The 25391-nt window shown below is 50.6% G+C and overlaps 1 protein-coding gene and 1 long non-coding RNA gene across 4 annotated transcripts in view; both read right to left on the reverse strand.

Annotated features, from left to right (window-relative positions):
• The window catches only part of RPS6KA2 (ribosomal protein S6 kinase A2), a 328772-nt gene that overhangs the window by 245862 nt on the left and 57519 nt on the right, over positions 1-25391 (reverse strand). The window lies entirely within an intron of this gene.
• On the reverse strand, positions 16847-25100 carry LOC121102303. Its single transcript, XR_005834434.1, has 2 exons — positions 24206-25100; positions 16847-23542 (listed from the first exon to the last, which is right to left on the reverse strand). It is a non-coding gene; the product is annotated as an uncharacterized LOC121102303 (long non-coding RNA).

Consider the following 25391-nt stretch of genomic DNA (forward strand, 5'->3'; position numbering starts at 1 on the left):
GGGGTGACGTAGGATCAATACCACATGCCTCCTTCCTGGTTTCCAAAACTGCCATGCCTTGGTTTACACGGACTGCAGCCCCTCCTACACCCACCACCGAAGCTGGAGAGGGAACAGCGTGCCTGGAGGTGAGGAGCGCCAGACGGGTCTCTGGGGCGTGATTGCTAACCACTCTTAGCAACAGTAATTCTAGTGTGCTATAGCTGGCGTTTCTTCAACTTTAGGGGAACTAGAGACGCCTTGGGTGGCTCAGTTGGTTAGGCATCGGCCTTCGGCTCAGATCTGATCCTGGGATCCTAGGATCGGTCCGCGTCGGGCTCTTTGCTCAGCGGGGAGTCTGCTTCTCCCTCTGCCTGCCCCTCCCCCCTGCCTGTGCTCTCTCTGTCTCTCTGACAAATAAATAAATAAAATCTTTTTCAAAAATTTAGGGGAACTAGTCTACTTGTACCCTTTGTTAGTTTAGTTTGGCTTACTTGTAGCATGTACTTACTGATCTACCCTTTAATAACCACATAGAGAAAAAATGGACTACCGCAAAGAACGAACAAAATCTGGTGACAAGCCGATGCCGTAGCATGCTCCTAACAGGCCCTTCCCCTCCTGACTCTCGAAGGGCCTTCCCACGTGGTGGCCCTGAGCGTGGTGCGCTCACTATGGAGTGTTGAGAACTGTTTCCTACTCGGCCGTCCACCCGGAAGATGGCAGAGGGACTTCTCACAGCCGTGAAGGGGGTCACATCACATCAGGAGCACAGAGCCAGGGCAGGACCTGAGCAGTGACCTCTAACAACAGGAGAAGGACAGCGGAATCCCTGCCACCATTGTGAATGTCATTTCTACAAAGAAATACAGGAATGTTGCTTCTGGAAATTAAAAAAAAAAAATTACTAGAGCTTTCTAATCCTTCCCTCTGGACTGACCGGCCCGACAAGCTACTCAGAATCCACGCAGTCGAGTGGAAAAGCATCCTGAGCTCATTGGGTTGTAAAGGATCACAGTGCAGCGCCGTGGAGAGAACGGAACTCCCATGTCCTCAACTGTCCAAATGCTTGCTTCCCTGCCGGCTTCCAAGAAGAAGATTGTTGAGTCGTGTCCCACCCCCCCAAAGGACGCTCAAGTCCTCACCGCCATAATCTTAATTTGAAAATAGGGTCTTTGCAGATAATCGAGTTAGAATGAGGTCACTGGGTTGGGCCCTCATCCAATATGGCAGTGCCCTCGTGAGAAGGGGAGACATGGACACACACACACACACACTCACACGGAGAACACCATCAAAGACGGAAACCGGAGTGCTGGTGCTACAGGCGGGGAACACCAGCAAACCCGAGAGCTAGAGCCAGGGCCAGGAACAGGTGCTCTCTCCCGGGGTCCGAGGGAGCCAAGCTCTGATTTCTCCCATACCTGACCTTGGACTCCCAGCCCCAGGACTGTGACAGATGAACGCCTAGTGTGTAAGCCACCACTGCAGTACCTTATTAGGGCAGGCCTAGCAAACTAACACAAAAATAAAATAGTCCTTTTTGAAAATCTGACTCTTAGAAAGACCTGCCATTCTGGTTCCCTTTACTCTCCACCCTGCCCTCTCCCTTCCCTTTCCCGCCTGACTCTTCCATGCAGACCTTTCTACTCAATTACAGAGACTCAACGCAGGGCTGCAGACGGAAGTCAGAGGCTGAGGGTCCCCAGGCAATGGCTGCCTCTGGCAGGCCACTCTCCTACCCCTGGTGTGCAGAGGAGCCTTGACCTGTGTGGCTCCCGCTGAGCTAAGCCTCACCTCTGCCCTGCTCTAGTGCGTGGGCCACCCTCCCCAGCACAGGTTGGCTCCCAGGTGGGTGAGCGGCTGCGACAGGCCCCTGCCTGCTGAGGGGAGGAGCCCGGCTCCAGGCGGTGTTTTCCATGCTTCCAAGGCCTCACTAGGGAGATCCGGACAGGCAAAGCGCCTCCCCCCCACACACACACCGTTTTCAAAATCTATTCGGAACCAATCAATTAATAATGGTTTCAGTGCCCAGGAGACGTTCTACTAAGAGAGTTTGGACAGAAGGCTGACAACACCTCGTAAAATTGAAATGCCCTGCTCTGTGCCTCAGAGGTTCCTATTCTAGGCACAGGGGTGGGGTGGGGATGGTGAGGACATCCACTCCCAGGCAGCACTGACGAGGACTCAACTAGGGCCGCAGGAAAACCCAGGCAACAACTCGGAGTGGGAAACACACAGCCCGCGGGATAACAGACATCCTGACCCTACCTGTGTAAGTTGTAAGCTACACAACTATTCTACGTATCATTTCTTAATAAATACATATTCTTAGCAAAAAGTACAAAAGTGGACTGGAAGGCATCGTACCAAATCCTATTACCACGATGGTGAGGAGATGGAGGGGAAGGGCTGGAGAGATAATACAATCGAAATACTTTTTGGCCAAGACTAATTTTTTTCTTTTCCTTTTTGTTTTACTATAAAGAAAAAAAAAGACAAAAAAAAAAAAAGACAAAATATTAACATGTCAAACTGGATGCTTGGAACCTGGTATCTTGTTAAATTTTTCCTGAACTCCTCAATGGTTTTACGATTTCCCCCAAAATATCCAAATTAAAAAAAAAAAATTCTTAGGAGTATTTCTGTGCATTGGGATAAAGTAGCTCTCAGAAAGTCCACTCCCAAGCCACCTCTGTGGGATCCAGCTCCCAGAGGCCATCCACCACCCCGGAGAAAGGCGGTCAGTCACCAGACCTCCCCGGCCACGCTGGACTGGGGCTGGCCTGGTGGCAGGACAAGACGGCCACCATTCACATGAGCCCCTGGCGGCAGGACGAGACGGCCACCACGCACATGAGCCCCTGCTCGGTGGACTGCAGATCATTACACCCTGACTTAGGAGTTGCCCCCGGGGCTCACATGGTCTGGACACGGCTCCCTATCCCGATTCCATCCAGCAAACGTCACTGTTCCGGATTGCAGGCCTCTGAATGTCCTCTAGTAATTAAACATGGTGCCCCCTTTGGGGGAACTGCTGCCCAGGGTGTGGAGACAGACGAGAGAGGGTGTGCCCTATGGGAGCGTCGCCCTGGACCGGCGACGACATAGGTGAACGCTGAAGGCCGGGCAGTGATTGGCCAGGACAAAGGCTGGAGGAATCCTAGGGCTGTCGGCAAGCACGGCATGAGGCAGAACACAAGGTGACATGCCACAGACAGGTGCCATCAGGCCTGGGGGGCCCCCTCCCATCCACCGTGCGTTCAGATACACGTCCTTGGTTGGACCCTTCTTCTCAGGTCAATGCTACCCCAGGGCAGGGGCGGGGTGACTATTGCCTTGGACAGCTGGCTCTGGTTGTAGTGAGTAACCGATATGCTCTGCTCATCTGGGACTTTTCAGGACATGTAATCCTGAACTTAGCCACGTAACTGTCCTAAAAAATTGTTACAGACAGGTCAGCATCACGTGAAAGCTTCTATCTTCTCCCCAGAAAATCCCTAGGCATTCACCAAAGGGCACATCTACCCCTGGAGATTCAGGACCCTCCTAAAGGGGGCTTTCAGAGCCTGTGGGCAGGAGAGGGGTGAGCGTGCCCTCCCGGCCAAGCCAGACCATGCTACACGAGTCTGCGCCTTGAGGACTCTCCCCAGGTTAGGCTTGGATGGGACGTTCTCAGCCTGCCTGGGAAAAGCCTGCCGACTCCGGCTGCTGGGGTATAGGTAACCGCTCTCTTCCTAAAGTCTGGATTGCCTTCTTTATAGGCCCAAGGGAGTGACGTGAACCCAGCCTCCGATCAGAGCAGTGTGGACCTGATCGACGTGCCGCCTGGAGATTGCAGACCGCCTGCTAGTCTCTTACACGGTCACTGAGGAAATCCAGAGCACACAAGGAGAGTGCATATCCATTCCTGGAAGACGGAGGGCCCTCTGGGCTGAGTTGTGGGCACCAGCCTCATGGCTCTTCTGGTCCTGCCCCCATCCTCCCTGTCTGCTCATACGGTAATTTGGATGTTATCTTGCAGCATGGATTTATGTCCTTCCTATCATCCCCACGCCACTTAGGACAGAGGGGAGGAAGGCGGGCGTCAGAGGGGAATGCACGGTCAAAGCCATGCTCCCAGGTTTCCTTGTGAGAAAGGACTTGAGTGAGTGTGTGGGCTGAGTCGGGGGCACCAGCACTCAGGGGAGATGGTGCAGTGAGATTTCCAGGATGCTGTTGGGGCAGGGGTACAGCTGCCACGTGGAGGGCTGTTGGCCCCACACGGGTAGAGGGTTTCATCCTTGGAGGCTGAAGCAAGCGGGTGACGGTGGTCCGGGCAAAGACCCATTTGTCAGAGGGAGATAGGAACTGAGGTCATTGCTCCCACTTTCTCAAGCGTGGGAGCCGAGGTCCTGTGTTCAGAAGCCTGGACAGGCCTCAGTGGGTTGGGGCGGCCGCGGCAGGCATGGGGGGAGCGGTGCCCACAGGGGTTCACAGACCAGAGATACCGCTGCTCTTTTTGCTATGGCGGAACGAGACCACTCTCGCCACTTAGTTTCTGCTTCCCAATAGCAGATGTGGACCTTCTGGAGAGCATTTACGCAGAAGAGGAGTAAACACAAGGCTTTCTCCCTCCCCGAAGCACCACCCACCCAGGTGGAAGGGAAACAACCAGACTCATGGAAAAAAATACAAGTCTCGAGCAGTGGCATGGACACCTTACACCCGACGAGGGTGTAACCGCTTGGCTCGCCAGCAGCGGCGAGGAGCTCTCATCAGGAGGTTCCAGCAACTGGTTCTTTTATATGCCAATTAAAACCGTCAGCCATTGTTCAGTAAGCGCATTAGGAGACCTAATGAGTTTACACAAGGTACATGGGGCCTGACAGCAGCAAGAATTAATGGTGCAGGTTTACTGTCCCCGTGACGCTGCACCTGTCGGCCGGAACGCCGGGCTGGGGCATGCCTGACACAGCTGATGCTGAGCCAGCGCTGAACGGAGCCATGTTTCGTTTATAAAGCAACTTCTCCTTCCGGGACAGTTAAATATTTTATGAATTGGTCTCATGAAATATTAAGCAAACTCACCTTTCCATGACAATCTTCTCATACACAGAATGACACAATATCACAGACTGGGAAAGTTCATATCCCCTTGTTAACCCCATCAGTAAGACATTATTCGGACAGAAAGGAGTCTCGGATTACAAATTATAAAAGTCTGCACCTATGTCCTTGAGCTGCTTCAGATCCAATTTCCAAGTCGTGATTCCCAGGAAGACAATCTCAGATCCAATTCCCAGCAAACCTGAAAGGACTTTGAGAAGCGACCCCACCTACTCACGCGAGTCACGCTTCGGCGGCGTCAGCAAAGCCGGGAACAATGGTTCCCTCCTCCCCAGCAGGCCCACTTCCAGGCACGAGCCACGGGCTCACAAAGGAAATACATGGATGGCAGCGATTGGTAAAGCAAAATGACAACAGCACCCAAAAAAAATGTGAATGTCTACAGGAAAGAGATTTGATGAAGCCGTGCGGTGGATGAACTGAGTCTGCACCCGAGGGAGCGTTCCCGCCGCGCGCTCTGGCTTGGTCGGATATGCAGAATGTGTGATTTATGGGTACGCATTGGATGCAGTTAAACAATGTACTGACAGGTTTGTTAAAAACATGTTACGAACGTTCCTAAAATGATAAAGTTCATGGTAAAACTCCCTACAACCTTCAGACTCATCAACCCATGCAGAAACCGGTTATCTGGTTGGTTGTCACCGAAGTAAGACGGCACACGTGCAGATAATTTGGGAGTGACTCTCCATGCGTGATTTCACCTCTGTTTTTCCGTTAGAAAATTCTGGAGGCTCATGGAGCATTTCTACTTCACGTCTTACAAGTTGGGCTGAAGGGATCTGTCTCAAAACATGTTCAGCCCACCGAGTCATCCTGTCCTGTTTCTTGAATTTCACTTGAAAGCCTCTGCTGAGATTTTCTCAGGAGTCACTTGTGGGAAGAGCACATCGTAACTGGGCGCTGCTCGCACACCGTTCTCAGGGGATTTCCAAGTGAGGATGTCATTTCTGACCCTCCCGCTCTTTCAATTGAACCAACAGCTTGGCTTCTGTTATGTTTTTCCTGTCCTTTTCTTTGAATTCCTTTCATTTCTCCAGTAATTTTTTTCCCAAACTCAAGAGAGAGGCACAAAATATCAAGGTTGTATGTGGTGGGGAAGGTCAAGACCACTCAGAAAGTTTTCCTAACCACAAAAAAAAAACCCACTCCTAAATCTGCAAAGTTCTAAAACCTCTTTTAAAAATCCACTGTTTATCCTGTCAACACAGCAATCTTGTTTCTCCAAGACTCCTGGGGCTCAGGCCCACCCCACCGAGTCCCTGCACAACTTCTGTGGATCATCAGTCTGGCTGGACGATGGAAAGGGCGGGTGGCTGCCTGGGGATGGGAATCCCAGAGGGAGGAGGAGAAGCTTTTCTCTTCCAGGTATAAAGTTCGCAAACCACAGCGTAGCTGGCAGCGTCCTCATGGCAAGAGGAAATGAAAGGTATCTCTTGGCAGATTTGACAGAATTGGAAAATCCCTGAAGACCTGTCCTCCCAGAACCATGACTGCCTGGAGAGGGAAGACAGCAGTGGGGGCAGGGGAGTGGCACAGCTTGCACACCTGCGTGTGTTCACAGAGGAACCTAAAGCTGTGGCACGCTTTGCCCCCTCTATCAAGGAAGGTTCTAGGTGCTGAATTTATCTGAAATCCTGACTAAGATACAAAATTTTCAGGTCATTTCTTCTCACTGCTGAATAGCGATCATGCTGGGCTTAATCTACAAAGAAAGGGGTTGCACTTGTCCAATTATGTAGAAACAAATAGATCTCCAAAGCTGTCAAGTTCTCATTACCTAATAAATCATGCTCAGCCATGACCCTTCGCCCCTGCCTGCCTCAGCCTGGTGTAATAATTGGTTATGTACCCACAGTTTGCTCTTTACTCCAAAAAGTGCTTAATTAACCCCCTTAGATTCCTAAGTGTGTGTATCCAGATGCCTTGTGAAATGACTCAGACCTCAGAACTTATAATCAGCACCCAGCAGACACAGAGGACTCTATAAATGAGAGAAGCTGCACACACCCCAGGTGTTAAAGAGAATTCTAGACTTCTTCTTCGCAAATTCTTCTCGCATAGGAAACCTTTATTCCTTTAGAGCTACTGAGACAGAGACTAAGTGAGGGGCTCATCCCAGCCATGCTCACCAACGCCAGGCTAGTCCCCCAGGTGAGTTGGGTCCCTGGTCTGCGTCCTGACGTAAAGGACCCACTCACAGTCGTGAACTTGAAAGACGCTGTATCTGGGCATGGAAAGCCCTCTGGGAACTCTCAGGGCAGAGAGGCTGTGATCCCATGACTTTAAGTGTTACCAGAAGCTCAGCATTAGTCCCTTTATATAATGACCTTGACATTGAGAAAATCTGTCATTACCTTCTGAGGAAGGAAAAGCAAAGTACCAAAAAAGGAATGTGTTTTCTTAGCAAGGACTATGAGGAGGGTCACATTTCTAAAATTAGGGTCACGGTTTTACTCACTGTTCCTTGCTCAGCTCTTCCTGGGTACCCACCCCACCCCAACATCTACACACACAACTCCATATGGTAGGAAGCCTTTGAGGTGTCCCAAAATGAACACACCTCCTGGTGTCTGTCCCCTTGGTCCATCCCCCTCCTTGAGTGTGAGCTGAACCTACTATCTTGCTTCAAACCCACAGAAAATGGTAACAACGATGCATTGTCACTTCTGCAATTAGGTGACAAAAGATTGTGACTTCCGACTTGCAGGCAAGCTCTGGCTTCCTCCGCACGCACACGCTCACGAAGCAAGCTGCTGTCTGTGTTGCAGATGCTTGTATGTCAAGAAACTGCCACAGCCTCCAGCTAACGGCCAGCAAAGAACTGAGGCCTGTGGTCTAACAGCCCACAGCCAAGGGAGGTGGAAGGACGTCCTTCCCCAGCTGAGTCTTCAGATGAGTCCAGTCATGGCCAACACCTATGCTGGCGACCCTGAAGCTTGGGATCCACATTCCTGGCCCACAGAAACTTGAAATGACAGACGTGTGTCATTTTAAGCCACTGAGTTTTAGAAAACTTTGTCACACAGTAATAGATAACAAATATGCCCATTGTTTATTGTATTGTCCAAATACTATGTCTCCTGGAAATGTGTTGGTCTACCCACACCCCTTCTAGAAGCAATGCTTCTTCCTCCATACGTCCACACAAGTGTATCTGTCTTCTCCGCTGCCACGCTGTACTTATCCTTTCTGCTCTGTTGCTAAGTTTTGGAGCCAGTGGTCCTGGCTAGATGACGAGTTACCTGAGGACGTCATTCCCGCCCTTCTAGCCCCAGTGTGGCTACGCACACAATAGGAGTTCAAATACTAGCTGATTTAACTTAGAGATTAAAAAAAATACATATGCCTCTACTCTTGGAAAATTTAGGGCGGGAGACACATGGCAATTAGAGTAACCAGAAATATAGTATATTCCCAGTTTAGATGAACCCCAAATTAACCCAAATCCCCTTTAATATACACTGTTTGTTAATTTTTTCATAAAGAGAAATAACTATTTTTCTGATCACGAAGAAAACCACTATTTCTCATTGCTAAAGAATAAGAAAATAAAGAAAATTATATGAAGTAAAATAAACATTGTAAAGTCATCACTCACAGAAAACTCACTTTGACATTGTCTTTTATATCCTAGAATTTTAGGCATACACACATATTCACTTTTAATTAAAATATAATTTTTTCTATATCACTGTCTCATACTCTACAGTTGGCATATTATACATGTGGACTTTTGCCCTATCAATTAACATTTGAATATCTATTTTATTGTTGAATATTCCAATCCTGCATTAATGTACATTTAGGTTATTTCCAGTTCATTTTTAGTAGCAGTAGCAATAGTAGTCATATTATAAATAAAATGACAAAAAGGGAAGTTATAGCTGAACAATCCTAAAAGCCACTGTTTGGGGAGGAAGTCCACCCACCTTTTAGAAACCCTTCCAGCAAATTCCCTAGCTCAGTCCCTCAGGCACATATCTTGCACTACTTATTGCTAGAAGATAGCAGAGCACCACAGGTGGGAGCCCCGGCATTGGAGGAAGACAGAGGAGGGACAGGTGTGGGAGAACGGAAGGGCCAGATGCCAAGGTCATTCACGAGCACAGCCAGGGACTGTGCAGCATGAACACCAGGGCAGCCCTTAGACACACAGGGACCTACCATGCAGGCCATGGTTAGAGACCAGCAGCTACAGCAGCTAACATGCAGTGTTTCGTTGTGCCTTTGAGGTGGGGGCTGCCTTACAACATGGCACATTCAATTGTCTTTCAAGTTTGACAAATTCCATGGTCCCTACGGCCCTAGAAGTCGTTACCAGTACTGACCCCATTTTACAGATGAAGAGAATATGGCTTTCTTGGGTTAAAAAAATCTGCATAACTGGATACAATGAGATCTGCCAGGGAGATAGCAAACTTTTGCACAGAACATGGGAGGCCCCAATCCATTGAGTTTCAAAACGAAAGTTTGCTTTCAGAAGAGAAATGTTTGATTCCAGCAATGGGACACACCATCAAGAAAATATCCAAAGGCACTAGAAGTTATCATCCCTTTCCTGCCAGGGGTTCTCAGGAGACATTTTCAAGCATCACACAACAACAGGTGTATAGTTGGAGCCCGGACACATCGATTTGTATATCTGCAAGACGAATGTTTGCAAAAACACACATAGGTCTGGAAATGTGAACAGTCTCATACACATATCAGCAATATTGCTTCAATGCAGACTGTTGAAAAAAATCAGGAGTTATTTTTAAGTGGAGAGAGGGGAAAAAAACACCCTAACAACAGAAATAAAATTTACAAGAGTTAGCAGATATTTATAAAACTCATGACAAGCTTAGCATCTGCAGTGAGTCATTCACATTTAACTTGTCTAAACTCATGTCTTCAACGATTTTAACATTTCCTCTTTTCCTTGATATTTTGCATGGTGCTATTCCATTTTTAAACAGTTCTAAATCTGCAAGTCACTTAAAGCTATAATGCAAAAACTTGAAGCAGATAAACTTACAAGTATGAACTCCGAGAAATCCGCTAGGTTTAAGGATCTCCAGATGAACTGCTTGAATAACCCCACACATGTGTGAAAACAGCCTGCGTCCTGCCCTTTGGACCGGACTGGGAATCCATCAGTTTCATTTGCTACGGCTTTTCTTGTGCCTGAGTCAGGTCACTGAGAGAGCGCGGTGTGGACACCGCAAATTCCATAAAGGACAGAGAAAGAGCTTGTCGTTAAGGAAGCAGGAGCCTCAGGTCAAGGGACCCCACCGTCACAGGGACAATCACACATCCACATAGCCCTCTCCAGCCAGTGCAACCTGATGGCCAGTACGCACCTCCACTGGGCCAGCCCCTGCCTCCCTGGGTGGATGTGAATCCCAGAAGAGCGAAGTGTTGAATGGACCTGCCCCCTTGCAGCTTCCACCCGCTGGCCCCACGATACCTAGAACCCTTCTCTACAAAATGGCCATGTTTGGAAACATACCCTGTTTTTACTGTGTTCTTCTCCTTGTGCCAATGACACCAGCTCCTTCATTGTTTCCTACACACCACGCTTTAAAATCATTTGTTCCCTAAATGTCTATGCAACACCTGCCAAAGTCAGGCTCTGCTCCCAGTGCCAGGACCCATGTCCAGGGACCTTACATGCCAGGAGAGGAGGGAAAGATGTCCTAAAACATCTTCTAGGAACACAGTCCTTGTAGAGCGCAAGGTGTAAGCTGACCTCCCTCTGGTCCAGATCCAACGCCTCTCCTGTTACTCCCTAAGGAACAATCTACTCGAAACCCAGCATTGTTGAAAACTGTGATCTGGAATGAACGAGGTGTCTTAGCGCCTATTTCAAAAATAATTTTCAGCCAAATAATCGGTGTACTTTACTCGAGGCTAAAGGGCTCATAGCACCTAAGATATACATTTAAAACCAATAAAACATATACAAAGAAGTATCAGAGAAGAGAGAGGCTAGTGAAAGACAGCTCAGCTGATCCAGGGAATAGCTGTCTTTCTAGAAGACAACCAATTTGGTTTTTATATCCCTATATACAAAACCAAATTTAGCACTAGAAAGAAATAATAATTCAGTATTAGAAGGAAAAGAGACGGTCTTTATGTTTTTAGGTTGGAAGAACTTCTTAAGCAACAAACAAAAAGATTAAGAAAAATATTGGTTGGCTTGCAAAGCTCAAACATTTCTTATTATAAAAGACCCCACACAGAGACAAGAACAACAAGCGGTTTGAAGCTACTTGCAGCTTTTGTGACAAGGGACTAATGTCTAGAATTTATAAAGAACATCAGGAATCATTAAGGAGAACAGATAACCCAATAGAAAAATAAACAAAGGGTGTAAATAATTCACAAAGAAATGAAAATGGCCTATAAAATATCTCAATAAATGCCCGACCTCACCAGTAACAGAGAAACACGGATTAAAATATCTCACATGTTAGGCTGGCAAAATATTTAAAAAGTCTGAAAATATCAAGCATCCTCCCACTTAGCAGAAATCTGAATAGTAATTGGCAGTAATCTAATAAAATTTAAAATGCACTTTCTGACACAATTCCATGTCTACACAGAAAACAGCAGGAGGCCACAGCAGCCTCATTTAGCCGCCAAAATTCAGACGGAATGTGGATGTCCAGCAGGAAGGGTGAGTAAGGAAAGGAACACCAGTAGCACTGAAGGGAAAAGCGTGGATTGCAGAAAAATACGTACAGGGTGATTCCACTGAGGAGACTTTAAAAGCACATAAAATGATTCTACGCACTGTTCATACGTACGTTCCTCATACCCGTGCTACAGAATGAAAGATGTGGGCTGCACCCCGTATTCAAGCTGGTGGCAGGCTTGATGGCACAGGGGTGGTGAGTGGGACTGAGGTTTGCAAAAGGGACCTCAGCTTGCTTTCAACATGATCCAGATCAAATGTACTCATGTTGTCCCAGTGCAGCGCGCCCGCGAGTTTGGTGTCTAAATGTTGGATGGTGAATATCAAATCATGTTCTGTACTTTGCTAAATTTAATTTTTTTCCAGCTGGAAAAAGAAAAGCACAAAAATAAATATAAGCTGGCACTTGAGTGGATAACTCAGCCCCTAATGAGTGCCACCTAATTGGATGAGGGTAATTAGAATCCTCATCTCATTAATAACACGCTGATGGCTCGTGAACCACTTCTGCACCCTAAGTGTGCAGGCGAGGGTCAGCCAAGTGTCATCCGCCCTGCCCCCAGCCCTGCGTCCATGTGCTCACAGGGGAGGGCCCTTACCAGCAGCACCTGACCACGAAGCGTTCCCTCCGTCACTCACCCCTTCACCCCCTTCCCCACACTCTGCTCCCTTCTCATGCTTTCTTTTCCTCTGAGGCGCGGAGCGAGGTCCTGCACCAAACTTGTTCCCATCACTCATAAGGCTTATTTAACTGTGTAAGCAGGTGTGAGTTCCATGTGGACAGGCTTGATCATGACCGTGTTGACTGTTGCACAAGCCCTGGGAGGGGGTGACAGGACAAGGGCAAATCTTGTTCCACGTTGTGCCTGCACCAGCCCCGAGGGGCTGGACACACACACTGGCCCCAACACAAGCAGACAGCTCCAGAAGGAAGCAGGAGTCCCTCCGGCTGAAGGCATGGGGGTAAGGCCACAGCATCAGCCCAGCGGACAGCCAGAACTCTTCCCAAGACAGTTATCACGGACTAAAGAACCAGTATTTAAAGAGCTAATGTATTTCCCCAAAAACTATTCTAAGAATGGGGCAAGAAAGATCCGTTTCCCCTGCCACCCGAACGCCTTCCTGTGCTTTATTCCTGCGTATTTTTCTAGCAATGCACGCGAGCCCCGGGCGCCAGGCAATTTAGATTGCCCCCAACCAGCTGGCAACCAGAGGCTCCAGAGCTGGGTCTGAACTGCCAGCCCCAGGAGAGGAGACACCATGGAGGCCTCCCCGTGGGCTCGCCTTGTGAGGACAGAGCTGCCACCACAGGGAGGCAGCCCATGAAAGCCAACTCTGCAGGGTCGCGGGTGCCCCGGGGCGGGGCGCGGGCAAGGACTCTCCCAGCCGAGCGGGGAGGACTTGCTGTGGGACAGCTCCCTGGAGAAACAACAGACCCAGAGGCTCAGCCCGGCAGAGTGAACAAGCCTGAAGCCAAGCGTATTCCCAAACCCGTGGCTTAGCCACGCCACGCTTCTTCATGAGCGCGTGATATAAAACAACGGTGGGGCAAGCATGCAACACCACACACGGCTGAACATCTAGCAGAGGGCTGTGGCCTCAGCTGCTATGACAACCGCTCTGACTCTACCGAGAGCTCATCAGGCCCGTCCTGCACCCCAGGGGAGCTATCCTGCTCCCACAGAACCCTACTAGGTTGAGACATGCACGGGATTTTACGTGTGTGTCCGCCTGGCTCAGCTGCATGCCGTCCTCGCACACGGATGCGGCGAGGGGCTTCTCGCCCTTCTCCCCCTTGCCTTTTCCACTCATGGGCCCACATGACAAACTGGCCCACGTCAGGCCGGTCCTGGGCTCCCAGGCATGCACAGCCCCACCTCCCTTCAAGGAAGAAATAGAAGGAGATTCAGAGAGACACAGAGTTGTGAATATTGTCCTTCTCACACCAGCTTCTCGCGCTGCCAGAAGGCCTGTCCTCCCCGTCAAACCTGTGTCAGCTCTGGGGCCCAAACACATGATGGCGATCGCGAGTCTACCTGTCTGCTCACCCCCAGAGCGCCTGAGTTTCTAGTCGGCGCTTCCATACCCCACATCGGGGATGAAGGACACGGTGCGGCCCCTCCTTGCACGCGGCCCCTGGCCCTCATGCAGTGCTGTCCACTAACCTGCATTCTCCGTCCCAAGTCCCTGAGGACACCCAGCCCTGGTGGTGCGGTGACCTCAGAAGGCCTGCAGCAGGGTTCCTCGCCCTCGGCCGGGGAGGCGAAGGCCTCAGGGCACCTCCTGGCCACACACCACTGGTGGGTCGTGGGCCACAGCGGCCACTGATGTGGGTACACAGCAGCCTGACACTCGCAGCCCGCGTCGTCACCGGCCCAGCTGGGGAGCGTGCAACCCGCAGGAGGGCCCCTGGGGCATTTCCCTCGTTTCCCAGCACAGCCTCTATGGCGACAGATAGGAGAGTAACAGTATAAATAATGCTGGGCCCTCCGCCGCGGCGGCCGTGGGAAGAGGGCAGAGAGGTAGGTGTACACCAGGAGGGACAGGGGGGCCCGCAGCAGAGGAGCAGAGCCCAGAGAGGCTCAGACATGGCTGCGTGCCTTCACGGGCGAGGCTGGAAACCCTGGGGGCATGTGGGCAGTGGCGGACAGCTCTTGCTGTATTCTGTGTGTCCCCTCTGGCCATGCTCTGTCCCCCGTTTCAGAAGGACGAGGAAGCTGTTGCCAGATTCAGTCAGTGACAAGTGTGGCAGCTCCAGCCAGAGACCACGGAGGCCGCCCCACCCAAAGCTGTAGCCAGGCATCCGTACAGCCTCTCCCTGTAGGAGTCAGCCAGGCTGCATAACAAATACCACAGGCTGGGCGGCTCCCCACAGACACTGTCTCCCCCATTCCAGAGGCTGCATCTGAGATCCAGCATCAACGGGCCTGGTCCTCCCTCCTGGGCCCCACCTGCTCACCCCTCTGTGCACGTCTATGCCCTAATCTCCTCTTCCTGTAAGGACACCAGTCATATGGGGTCAGGGCCTACCCGAAGGACATCATTGTCATGTAATCCCCTTTGTAAAGGCCCTGACTCCAAATACAGTCACCCTCTGAGGTCCTGGGGGGTGGGACTCCCAACATGTGAATTTGGGGGAACACAGGACTGGATTCAAACATGCACATACACACACAAGCACCTGTGACCTCCCCACCCACACTCCATTCCTGAGCCCTGCACCAGGCCTTCCTCCTCTTTCCCAGACACCCAGCTCCTTCCTTTTTGCTTCCTTTTCCCTCCAGGCACTGCCTCCTCCTGACCACGCTGCCCCCTTCTTTGCCCCTTCATCGTCCCCACGAGCACACAGTCCTCTCCCCAGATGATGCAGACTGTCCGTACATGAGGGCAGCCACCTGCTGTGTTCCTGGCGTGTTGCTTGGGGATAGAGGACAGCATTGCTCCCTGGGGCCATGCCATGAAAGCCTCACCCCTGGCCTTCAGGAAGGAGGGCCATGTGGCTCGTCCCCAGCAGATCCAGGACTCAAGGAGTGCACTGGACTCCAGCAACAGAAGCTGGAAATCCCATACACCCAAGCCCTCCCCTTGGAAGGGGGGTCTTCCCCTAGCACTGAGATCTCCCCCCTGCTGTGTAGATTATGACCACACACAGAGAGAAAGGCTCAGCTCCTGGGGGACAGGTTCTATTTGCCTTAAAAGAGGCAGGGCCTCAGCCCATGCACTCAAGTGGGACGCGTCCTTCTGGGAGGGCAGCCCTGCCTCGTACCCCACAGCTCAGCAAATCACAGAGCACAGCACCTTGAATGGCCCCCACAGCTACAGGGGACGACAGTCCTTTCAGGTCCCTGGGGACACAACCGAGAAATAAGAAATTACAGCATCATTTCTGCAAATCAGCCGGTGTGGCCAACCCCATGCCGCTTCCTGAAAACCTCACCGATGGGACTTGGAAGCTGCCTGTCTGTTCTTCAGGAGGAGTGGGAAAACCAGCCTGCCGGCCTGGTGATTCTGGAGGGTCTCGCAGGCTAAGTGAGGTGGTGAATTCCAGGGGCGGGAACCACACAAGTCACAGAGAGGATTTCTGCGGGTGCGCGCGGGGCCACCTGTGCCTCTGTGGGAAACCGCCAAGCACCTGCTGGTAACCCTCAAAGGGGAGGCCTGCAGAAGGCTCCATGTCTGCAGGGAGATCCATCCCCCCCATCTTGCCCTTGGGGACAGGGAACAGATGACAGGAGGGGTGGGGGGGCAAGGCCCTCTCTCCTGCCGGACTGGGCATGTGGTGACGTGAATTAGCAACAGGGCGGCCATGTAGGGCCGGGACAGACCCTGCCCTAGTAAGGAGCCTGGAAGGACGGGGTGTGTCTGAGCCCAGAACCACGGTGCTCTTGCATTTCCCGTTTGTGAGCTCCACAAATTTCCATTCTTTTTTCCTCAAGCCAGTTGGATTGGACTTTGTAACACCAGTGGATTCTAAAACTTAGACAATTTGGGATTTTATGCAAAGTCAAACAGATGCACAGATTCCTGGGAATCTATAGAACAAACAGAATATTCTTCACGACTGTTCACAGCTCACAGGCTGTGGAGCAAAGAAAAACCTGAAAAGCAGAAGCCAGTCTTCCCATGAGAAAAAGACCTTGAACAACAGAGAGAGGTAACAGCAGGCCTGATCTGTGAGGATTACTATGTACTACTTTTTTCCTGTCTAGTCAAAAAGGCAATTAATCTGCACCCGGGTGTTAATATTTTAAAAATCTCGCTCTAAAAACTTATCAATGGCTGACGTGCAGTTACTAGAAATTATGTAAAGTCAGTGTTTATTCTTTTAAATAAAGACTTTGTTTCTAACTATTTTAATTATAGCCTTTATTCTCCAGAAGGGGCCAGCCTAGCAAACTGGGTGGTCGGGTGGCCGCCCAAGGCCAGCAGCCGAGCCTGGCGGGACGTTCACGCGGGACAGACGCTCTGAGGGGCATCTGCGTGGCCACGCGGTCGTGAGGAAAGCTGGAGCCACACCTGTTACAAAGCCCCAGATTCAAGAACTGAAAGATAACTCAGAATAAATGGAAAGAAATCTTCAGAGAGAGAGAGAGCTTATTTTATGCATTAGTAAAATTGTAAAGAGCTGTTGACTTCAAAAGAGGACATTGGCTAACAAAATGAATGTGTTGTTAAATAATTAACTCAAGGATGATCGACCCATATGCATGAGAAGGTTATCACACAGTGATTCCATTTAAGGAAGGTTCTAGGCCTTAGTGATCCCTTCCTTGGGCCCTCCCACTTTGTCAGACGGAAAGACAGCGCACAGAGCAGTTAGAGCTCAGAGGAGAACGTGGGTTTGAATCCTGCGAAGCCACCTCCCATCCCTGCTCCTCCACCGTGTCTGTCCCACAGTTTTGTGCTGGTGGTGGCTCATTTCCTGGTGAGACCTGGACCAGAGGGATGGACGCTCTTGGGGATGCTTCCCTATGTGGTCACTGCGGCCCAGGCCGCGGCCTTGCAGTGAGCCTTATGCATTCCACTGGGAGCTCACCACTTCCAGCCCGGACGGCGCTGTGACATGGCGGGGCCGGCCTGCTCGCTGTGAACAGCTCGCACTGGGGGGCCTCCCACAGGAGGCAGAACAAGGTGCCATTTCCCTGGACGTGGCGTTGAATGCCATGCTACTCCTGTGTGGAGCCCACAGTTCACCAAGGGCAGAGCGCCGGCTGTCCTGCGGGGTGTAAGAGGGTAGGCCCCGCCATCTTGTTCACAGCCAGCGCCACGCTCCGGAACTGATACTCATGGAATAGACGAACCGTCACCCTCAGGTAGAACAAAGAGACGCCATCGCCGGCTACCCAGCGGTACGCACCTGACTTCCTTTGACCACCTCGAAATAAGCCTCTCACACATAAAACCTTAGTCACGACTTCAGGAAAACAGTCTCTGTAAAGACCCAACAATACACTTCAAGTCTCCATTCTATTTTCCAACATAAGCAGCCTTGCTATTAACTGGAGGCTGCCTCGGTATTTTCTCTCCACTCACACCCTTCGTGACAGAAAGTGGATCCCTGGGTCTCTCCACTCCGTTCTTAAAAAGCAGCGTCACTAGTCACGTGCCCCGTTGTCGTAAGACATACACGTGCGCTGCGGGGTAACTATTCCACGACAAGCGGAGAAGTGAAGTCCAGGTCTGTGGCTTCACCGGTCTGAGAAGATCACAGGGTCTGGGGAGCCGCAAGTGTGGAGTCCTACGGAGACGTCAGACCGGGCGTTCCAAGACGACTTTCCCATTCTTTCCTGACATTCCAGCTGCTTGTATTTTTACCCGACTTCTCGATTTCTTTGACGCTCACTGTTATCAATTTCCTTTGAACAGAAGTTTTCGTTGATAAAATGGAAAGAGAATCAATACATGGGCAAATGGTTTCTGAATTAAACTTCCTATAACGCTCTCTCCTTCTTTTCCTTGACACGAGCCATTCTTTCCCTGCAACCGGTTTCTAATGAGCAGTACGTGTTTTGTATTAGCAGTCTTTAAATAATCCTCAATATAAACTGCCTTTAAAAACTCCTCTCTTACTGGTCTTTTAAGTGTCCCTCAAATGTGGTAGAAATTCTTCTCAAGCTTATGTTTTTAAAACAATATAATTACATTTCTCCCCCCTCATTCCTAGCAAGTCAAAACTTTATTGCATATATATATATATATATTTTTTTTTTTTACAAACCAGCTGTAGATAATGCTGTTGGATGATTTTTTTCTTGTCCTACGGACACAAAAATGTCCTTTACGTGCGCAACAATCACCGTCTCTGTTTTGACCTTAAACATTCTTCCACAACCAACTTTCTAATGTTACAACGCATTGTAAAAACAAAAAACACATCAGTTCTGATGAACTTAATAAAAAGTCACATTGCAGTTTAGAAGCGCATCCAGAGGGAAACAGATCAGCCATTGTGGTGAGAGCTTGTCACCGCGAGAACCACATTTCACCTGCTACGCAGGCGGGCTGTTAATGTGACACGTCACCATGGTGAAGTTATCATTATTACACGCAACATGCTTGATAAACAGTTGTCGGTGTCTATGAAACTGGGAAAACACACGGAACTGAGTTGCCCGTGGGCTCTCTGGGATCAACAACCGAAAGCCTTGGGATTTCCTACCAGAACACACGCACTTATCAGACACCTACTCGGCCAACACCACAGGCAGTGACCCAAGTTCTGGACAATGCCTTTGCTCGTGCTGTGAACTTCCTCTACCATGCTCTCTCGTGCTGGTTTCCCACCGACCAGGCCCCCAGACATACAGGGTCTCAGCCCCCTCGCAGGACTCAGGGTGCCCGCCGCCCAGGGTCGGCTTCATTACAACCCCCCGCATCAGTGCTGTCACCTGCCGCACTTTCTCAACTACGGGACGTGGTCTCACCTGTCTTATTTCACACAACAGTATGTTGAATGTTTCAGAAACAACGGACAGTGTTTTACAATACAGGTTGGATTACTCTTCAGGGATGGCAAGGCCAGCGGGCAGGAGACAGCTGTCACCGGGAAGACGGTCTGTGACTCACATCCCCAAAAGGTGGGGGCACAGCACAACATGCAGGGCCACACGGGGAAGCCCGGGCAGTCAGAGGATAGCGGGAACAGGGGACCTTTACTGAGGTTTCCATGGGAAGGGACAGGTGAGGTATGGTCAGCAGGCTCAGGACTGCCTAGCTTGAAAAATCTCAGTGGGCTCTCAGGTGTTGCGCTGCCCAGTTATCTGGAACCTGCCCTGGGGTGATGAGGGCGGGGGGGGCCAGCTGTCTGGCCCCTGCTGGGGGTGATGAGGGCGGGGGGCTAGCTGTCTGGCCCCTGGTGAGGGTGATGAGGGCGGGGGGCTAGCTGTCTGGCCCCTGGTGAGGGTGATGAGGGCGGGGGGCTAGCTGTCTGGCCCCTGGTGAGGGTGATGAGGGCGGGGGGCTAGCTGTCTGGTCCCTGCTGGGGGTGATGAGGGCGGGGGGCTAGCTGTCTTGTACCTGCCCTGGGGTGATGCGGGTGAGGGGCTAGTGGCCCAGAGAGGGAGAGCCCCACTGAGGGGGTTGGCTTGCATGTGAAAAGTACACTCCCCATGAGTTGTTTGCTGTCTCTAGGAACTGGCTCACCGTGGGAGGGGCCTTCTCTCTGGGGTCAGCCTTCCCCAGATGTCAGAGTGTCAAATACAGAAGATAAAGAATGGTTAACATGGGCGGTTAGGGGTCACTATCCCAGTGTTCTGGGGGCGGTGCTGACCCATGACACATCTGCCCATCGTGGTATAAAGAGAAGGGCTCAGAAGAAGCCTGGAAGGGCCCCACCCTGCCACGGACTCTCTGTGTGATCTTGGGCATTTTGACATCTTGGACCCTCAGTCTCCTTGTCTAGAAAACCATAGTGGGCTGTGTGATTTCTAAGACCCATTCCAGTGACCACATTTTATGAGCCCCTTCTCATAACCTGCAGCACAGAAACTGTATTCCCTCACTTGTCAAGGAACCCTAACTCAGGGCCACTAGATCCTAACGAAATGGACAGACTCCCTCCCCAAAGTTAGAGCACCGTCTGAGGTGCTGACGTCCACGCCTGTGTCCAAGTGGCTTCCGACCCCCCTGATGACGTCAGATCTCCAGACAGCTGTCTGCCTGGACAGCAGAGGGCCGACTTCTGATAGAAGTGCTTTTCTGCTTTGTATGTGGGTCTTACCCCTGAGTCTACAATTCAGGGCATCACAAAAAAACATTATTACGAGATGCCGTGCACTCAGGAGGAGACATTGTTCACCGCGTATCCTGTGGTGCCTGCTCCAGGAAGGCCTGCGGGAGAGGCTTGTCTCTGGGCTCAGGGACAAAAAGACATGCGTTCACCTGAACGACTGGCTTGCGGTTTTTGTTTGTTTTCACTCAGACTGTGTGCGTCCCACGCCTCGGGGAGCCAGCCGTCTCGGAAGGACACCCACCGCGCCGTCTGCGAGCTGCAGCCCCTCCCGACCCCCATTTGGGGCACTCGGATTCATTTTTTCTACCTTATGTCCTTCCCCTCCCCTGGCACTTACTTATTTTTTACTCTCAAATTGATTATAGCTGTTTATTGATGTCTCTGGGAGAAGGAGGGATATCAACGAGGACTCGCTCCTAGAGACATGGGCTCACACAGATGGCGCCAACAGCCACGTGAGGAAGCAGTGCTGAGGGCAGTGGGCTGCCGGGGGGAGGGGGCGCAAGTCCAGGGTGAACTTGGGCGCACAGATCCGTCTACACTTCTACACGGCGGGCGTGCCCCTTGTCACCTTAATGCCTCAGTTTACTTAACCCCAGAAGTGACGGAAACAGCTTATATTCACCTTAAAAAATCACTAAAAATAGTATTTCAGGAGTGATTTTTAAAATGAAATATAAATTTACCTTCAAATTATATTTTCATGCATTAAGATCTACAAATAACATTTTTATTAACCATAAATCTGCATATAACAAGCGTACATCAATTTAGAGAGATTTACTAAAGAGGAACAAGAGAAATCAGAACATTTCTTGTCTAGCATAAAAAAAAACAGATATGAATTTGGAAAATCACAGATTTTCCAAAAAAAGCATTGACTCACAAATCCCATACCTATGTCAGTATGTTGGTGATTTTTAAAACCCTGTATTTCATACCCCCCCCCCCCCGCAAAAGGTATACGACTCAAAGCAATTTCCTAGCAAATCCGACAGACAGACTGTAGCTGCTACTCGGCTCGGCTTGGACTGTAACGTGAGGCATCTCACGGCACGGGACTAGAACGTGTCTGAGTTACCAGACTTACAAACTGGTAAGTGCTGGGGGCAGGTGCGGTGGGGACTGAGTGTTCCTTGGGTTTCAGTCCGGGAAGATGAGGGTGCTCGGCTGATGGAAGGTGGGGGTGGCCGCAGAGCTAAGTCAATGTACCCAATGCCCCTGAACGGGACACTCGAAAATGGTTAAAACGGTAAATGAAAATGGTGAAAATGGCAAATTTTGTAAATGGCAAATTTTTCTGTGCTGTGCATTTTACTACAATAGAAAAGTTTTTTACAAAGGAAAAAAATGTAATGGCAGACTGCTGAATGAATCTCTCCTAAAACATCAGCTTTCAGTAACAGTTTCAATAAACGTCAACTTTATCATATTTCGTTTCCTTTGCTTCTAACGTTGCAGACCTGTGACTGGTGACCCCACCTCCCTGATTGTGCAAATGCACACGAGAGTGATACATGGCATGCCTCTGGGCTGGAAGGGCCCTCAGAACCAAGGCAAGTGCAAACGCGGACCTGCTCTCTGAACCCGCCCCTGCCCTGTGACTCAGGGGGCAGACAGGGACGGACAGCCTCAGTCTCCCCAGAGAACAGCTCTGACCTTAGCCCCCGCTGGGGGCGGAGATGAGGACAGCAGGAATTTCCCAGCAGCAAGCTGTCAGAACTCCCCCAGGACTCCCCATGCAGCGCCGGTCGCCCCCTTACCTTCCTGAGAAAGAGTCTGTGCAGTTTCTTGTGCGGCAACCTGGTCATCATTTACCCCAGGGGCCAGTCCCGCAGGGCGTCTGAGCCATCATGTGCCACCCCGGCCGCTGTCAGCTCCCCGCAGCCGCCCCTGCAGCTCTGCCCGCCTCCTCCGCCTTGCGCCTCCACCAGCAGCTCGGACCCCCTGCGATGAGGGGTGGAAGCTCACTTCCTCGCACGGCTCACTGGGGTGGGCTGTTCCGGTGGAGGCGAGCCTGAGCCTGGCCAACTCCCAAGCGAAAGGGGAAAGCGGGAGGGGACTCGCCTGGAGCCTGTCCATCTCTCCCGCTCTAAATGCGAGCTCACTGACTCTGAGTCCTAACACCCTTTCGCACAACACCTGCTGAATCCATCAAAGCAGCAACTTCACCGGAACCAAGTCAAATGTTCCAAAGTGTCAGGCACACCGCAGGGGGCAGGCGGGGAGACCCCTCCCCGCAGCACGCCCTCCAGCCCCCGAGCACTGCCACGCTACAGGAGACCCCAGCAGGAGAGAGGCACATAAAAATGGTGGCTTCTTTTTTTAGGTGGCACTGGGTCAACTAATGGGCACGGATTGTGCAAGGATTGCATTACTCACTGTCTTACCCTTTGACCAACACCACGCCGCGTGCACGCGCATGCACACGCGCTTTCCGTCTTTGGCTAAGCGCTCTTACAGGCTAAGTGCGAGTGGGGCCTGTCTAGGCAACAGAGAAATCTGCTTTGCCTTCCTGGTGAAAACAGAGCGCCCCTATTTCCTGCGGGACAAGCAGCCGTTTGCGGCCGTCACTTGCATCGAGCCTTATCTTGCCGTGCCAGAAGCGTGCGAGGTTCCGCACGAAACCTGTGAGCCGGGAGTGAGGTCAGGGTCACACCTACGACACTGGTGTTTTTAAAGCTTTCTGTTAGCGCATAAATTGTCTCCTTCTCTGAAGACCTAAAGACCAGCACAAAAACCACCAACCAACAATCGGCTTTCGGGTGACAGACAAGAGAAGTCACTCCTGACAGTGCGGGTGTGGAAATAACTTGGTATAAAACTGTAGGGCATGGAAAGAAGGATTCCAAGACAAGGAAGAAATTGAAGATGAAAGGGACAGAAACTGCCCTGATTTAGGACAGGCTGGTCCATCCCCTCCTTACACCACACCGTGCTTCAAGGAGACGTCTTCCCAGTCAAATGAAACTAGTCGTACAGTTGTCTGCTCTCACACGGTTCCACACACATGCACATCTCAGACGGAGGTCACACAGGAGCTGCAGGAAGAGTAATGACCAGGTCAGCCCTTCGGAGGGCCATTCTAGGGCAGAATTTTTGTTCGTCATACTTCCCATTGGAAAGACTCTGTTAGGAACCTAGAATACGGGATTTTCAGAACATGTGCCACATACATTGGCTGCTTTCCACACACCCTTCTCTCTTCTGCAGCTCCTGACGGTTAGTACATCCGAGCAGAATGGTCGCACTCCTCATCTGATTTACCATGTGAAGAAAGCACGGTTTGCTCGTAGGCCAAATTATGGCAGCAGAGAAAAGTGCCCCTATTAAAAAAAAATCTCTGTTCTGTTTTGCTACTGAAAGCTGGCACAAAATACTAACATCGGGAAATTACTAGAAAAAAGTGTTCTCCCTATTCTCACCCAAATTTCTTATCTCTTCCTTTGTTTGGGCCCAGACAGTCCCTGCACAATTCAGTCTGGAATTCTCAAAGCATTGGAAGCTGAAAACACATCCTAGTTTCACGGTTTCCCCTAAAAGAGAAGTTCATGCTTTCGGAGAGTTGAAGGAGGACCGTATAAAACATTTTCCTGAAAACCTGGGCTCCTGTGATCCTCCCTGGATTCAATTATTTCAATAGTCCTTTGCTTTAGCAAAAGAATATTGTATCCGGGCTTGACAGAAACTTAGAATTTTTTTACCGAATTGTTGTTTGGTGGAGGGAGGTTGCTGGGGTTCCAATATTATCACAACTGCAGGGGATGCACGCAGATGGTTCATTTTCTCTATCTCTAACAGATGCAACCCCTTGGAAACGAAGCTTATGTCACACGGGGACGCCTCACAGCACAGTTGACACCAGCGTCACCTGGGGGTGGCTCTTCGGAGAAGGGAGAGGGGGCTTGTCTGGGGTCACAGTGTCTTTGATTATTTTCCAGGCAGAATAAAATGAAAGGCTTCCCCATCTACTTCTAAGGGCACATCTATCTGGTCTCCTAGAAAAGAAGAAATCCCAAGAGTCAGACAGAAAGCATCTCAGCAGCATCACGACCCACTCGGCAGAGCTGCTGGCTGACTCGAGGGCGACACACCTGCCCCGAGTGGAGACGCCGAGCCTGCTCGGGCTGCAGACGGCCAGGGCGAGGCTGCTGCCTTCCCCGGGAAACGAGCTGGCTCAGGTTCACGCGCGCCACAGAAAACTTGAAGAAGCTCAGCCCAGAATGTCATCTTTTCTGCCCCACACGTTCCGCCCGATTCAGGTGAAACAATGTGCTCACCGACAATTCTCGCTCCCTGTCTTCACCTGGTGGCCATGTGCGTGAGGCTGGGAGGACTGGGGAGCAGAGGGCCTGGACTGTCGGACCTCAACTCATCAGGCTGCTCATAAGAGTGTTTTGAGGTGTCCTAGCTGCAATTCAACTCAAACTCCCGTACGGATGAAAAAGTAGTTAGCTAAGACTTAGTGCTTTTGAAAATGCATTAGCAAAACCGATCAGGCCTTTGGTCTCCAGCTAAACAGCAGTTGTGGTAAACCCAGCAGCTTGGCGCTAGCGACCTTTCCTTTCTAATAGAATTTAATTGCAGGTATATGAGAGCACGTGGCCTGAATGTTGTCATGGTGACCGTGACAAGAAATTGCCTTTTACGCCACGGTAGATCTCCATGACAATCCTGGCTTATTCATCTTCCAAATACTTTTTCAAAAGACATAATTTTGAAAAACAGCTATCACTGTGTATTGGTCACTGCTTTAAAGAAACTACTATTGCTGTCGCATTGGGCATCCGACCTCCAGCGGTAGAAGGAAGATGCTTGCACAATTATGTCCAAGATATAAACCACCACCAACGCAGAAAGCATCCGTTCACGTTTCTATCAGACACGATA

Source organism: Ursus maritimus, unplaced genomic scaffold (assembly GCF_017311325.1).
Source record: "Ursus maritimus isolate PB19 unplaced genomic scaffold, ASM1731132v1 scaffold_13, whole genome shotgun sequence".
NCBI classification, from domain to species: Eukaryota; Metazoa; Chordata; class Mammalia; order Carnivora; family Ursidae; genus Ursus; species Ursus maritimus.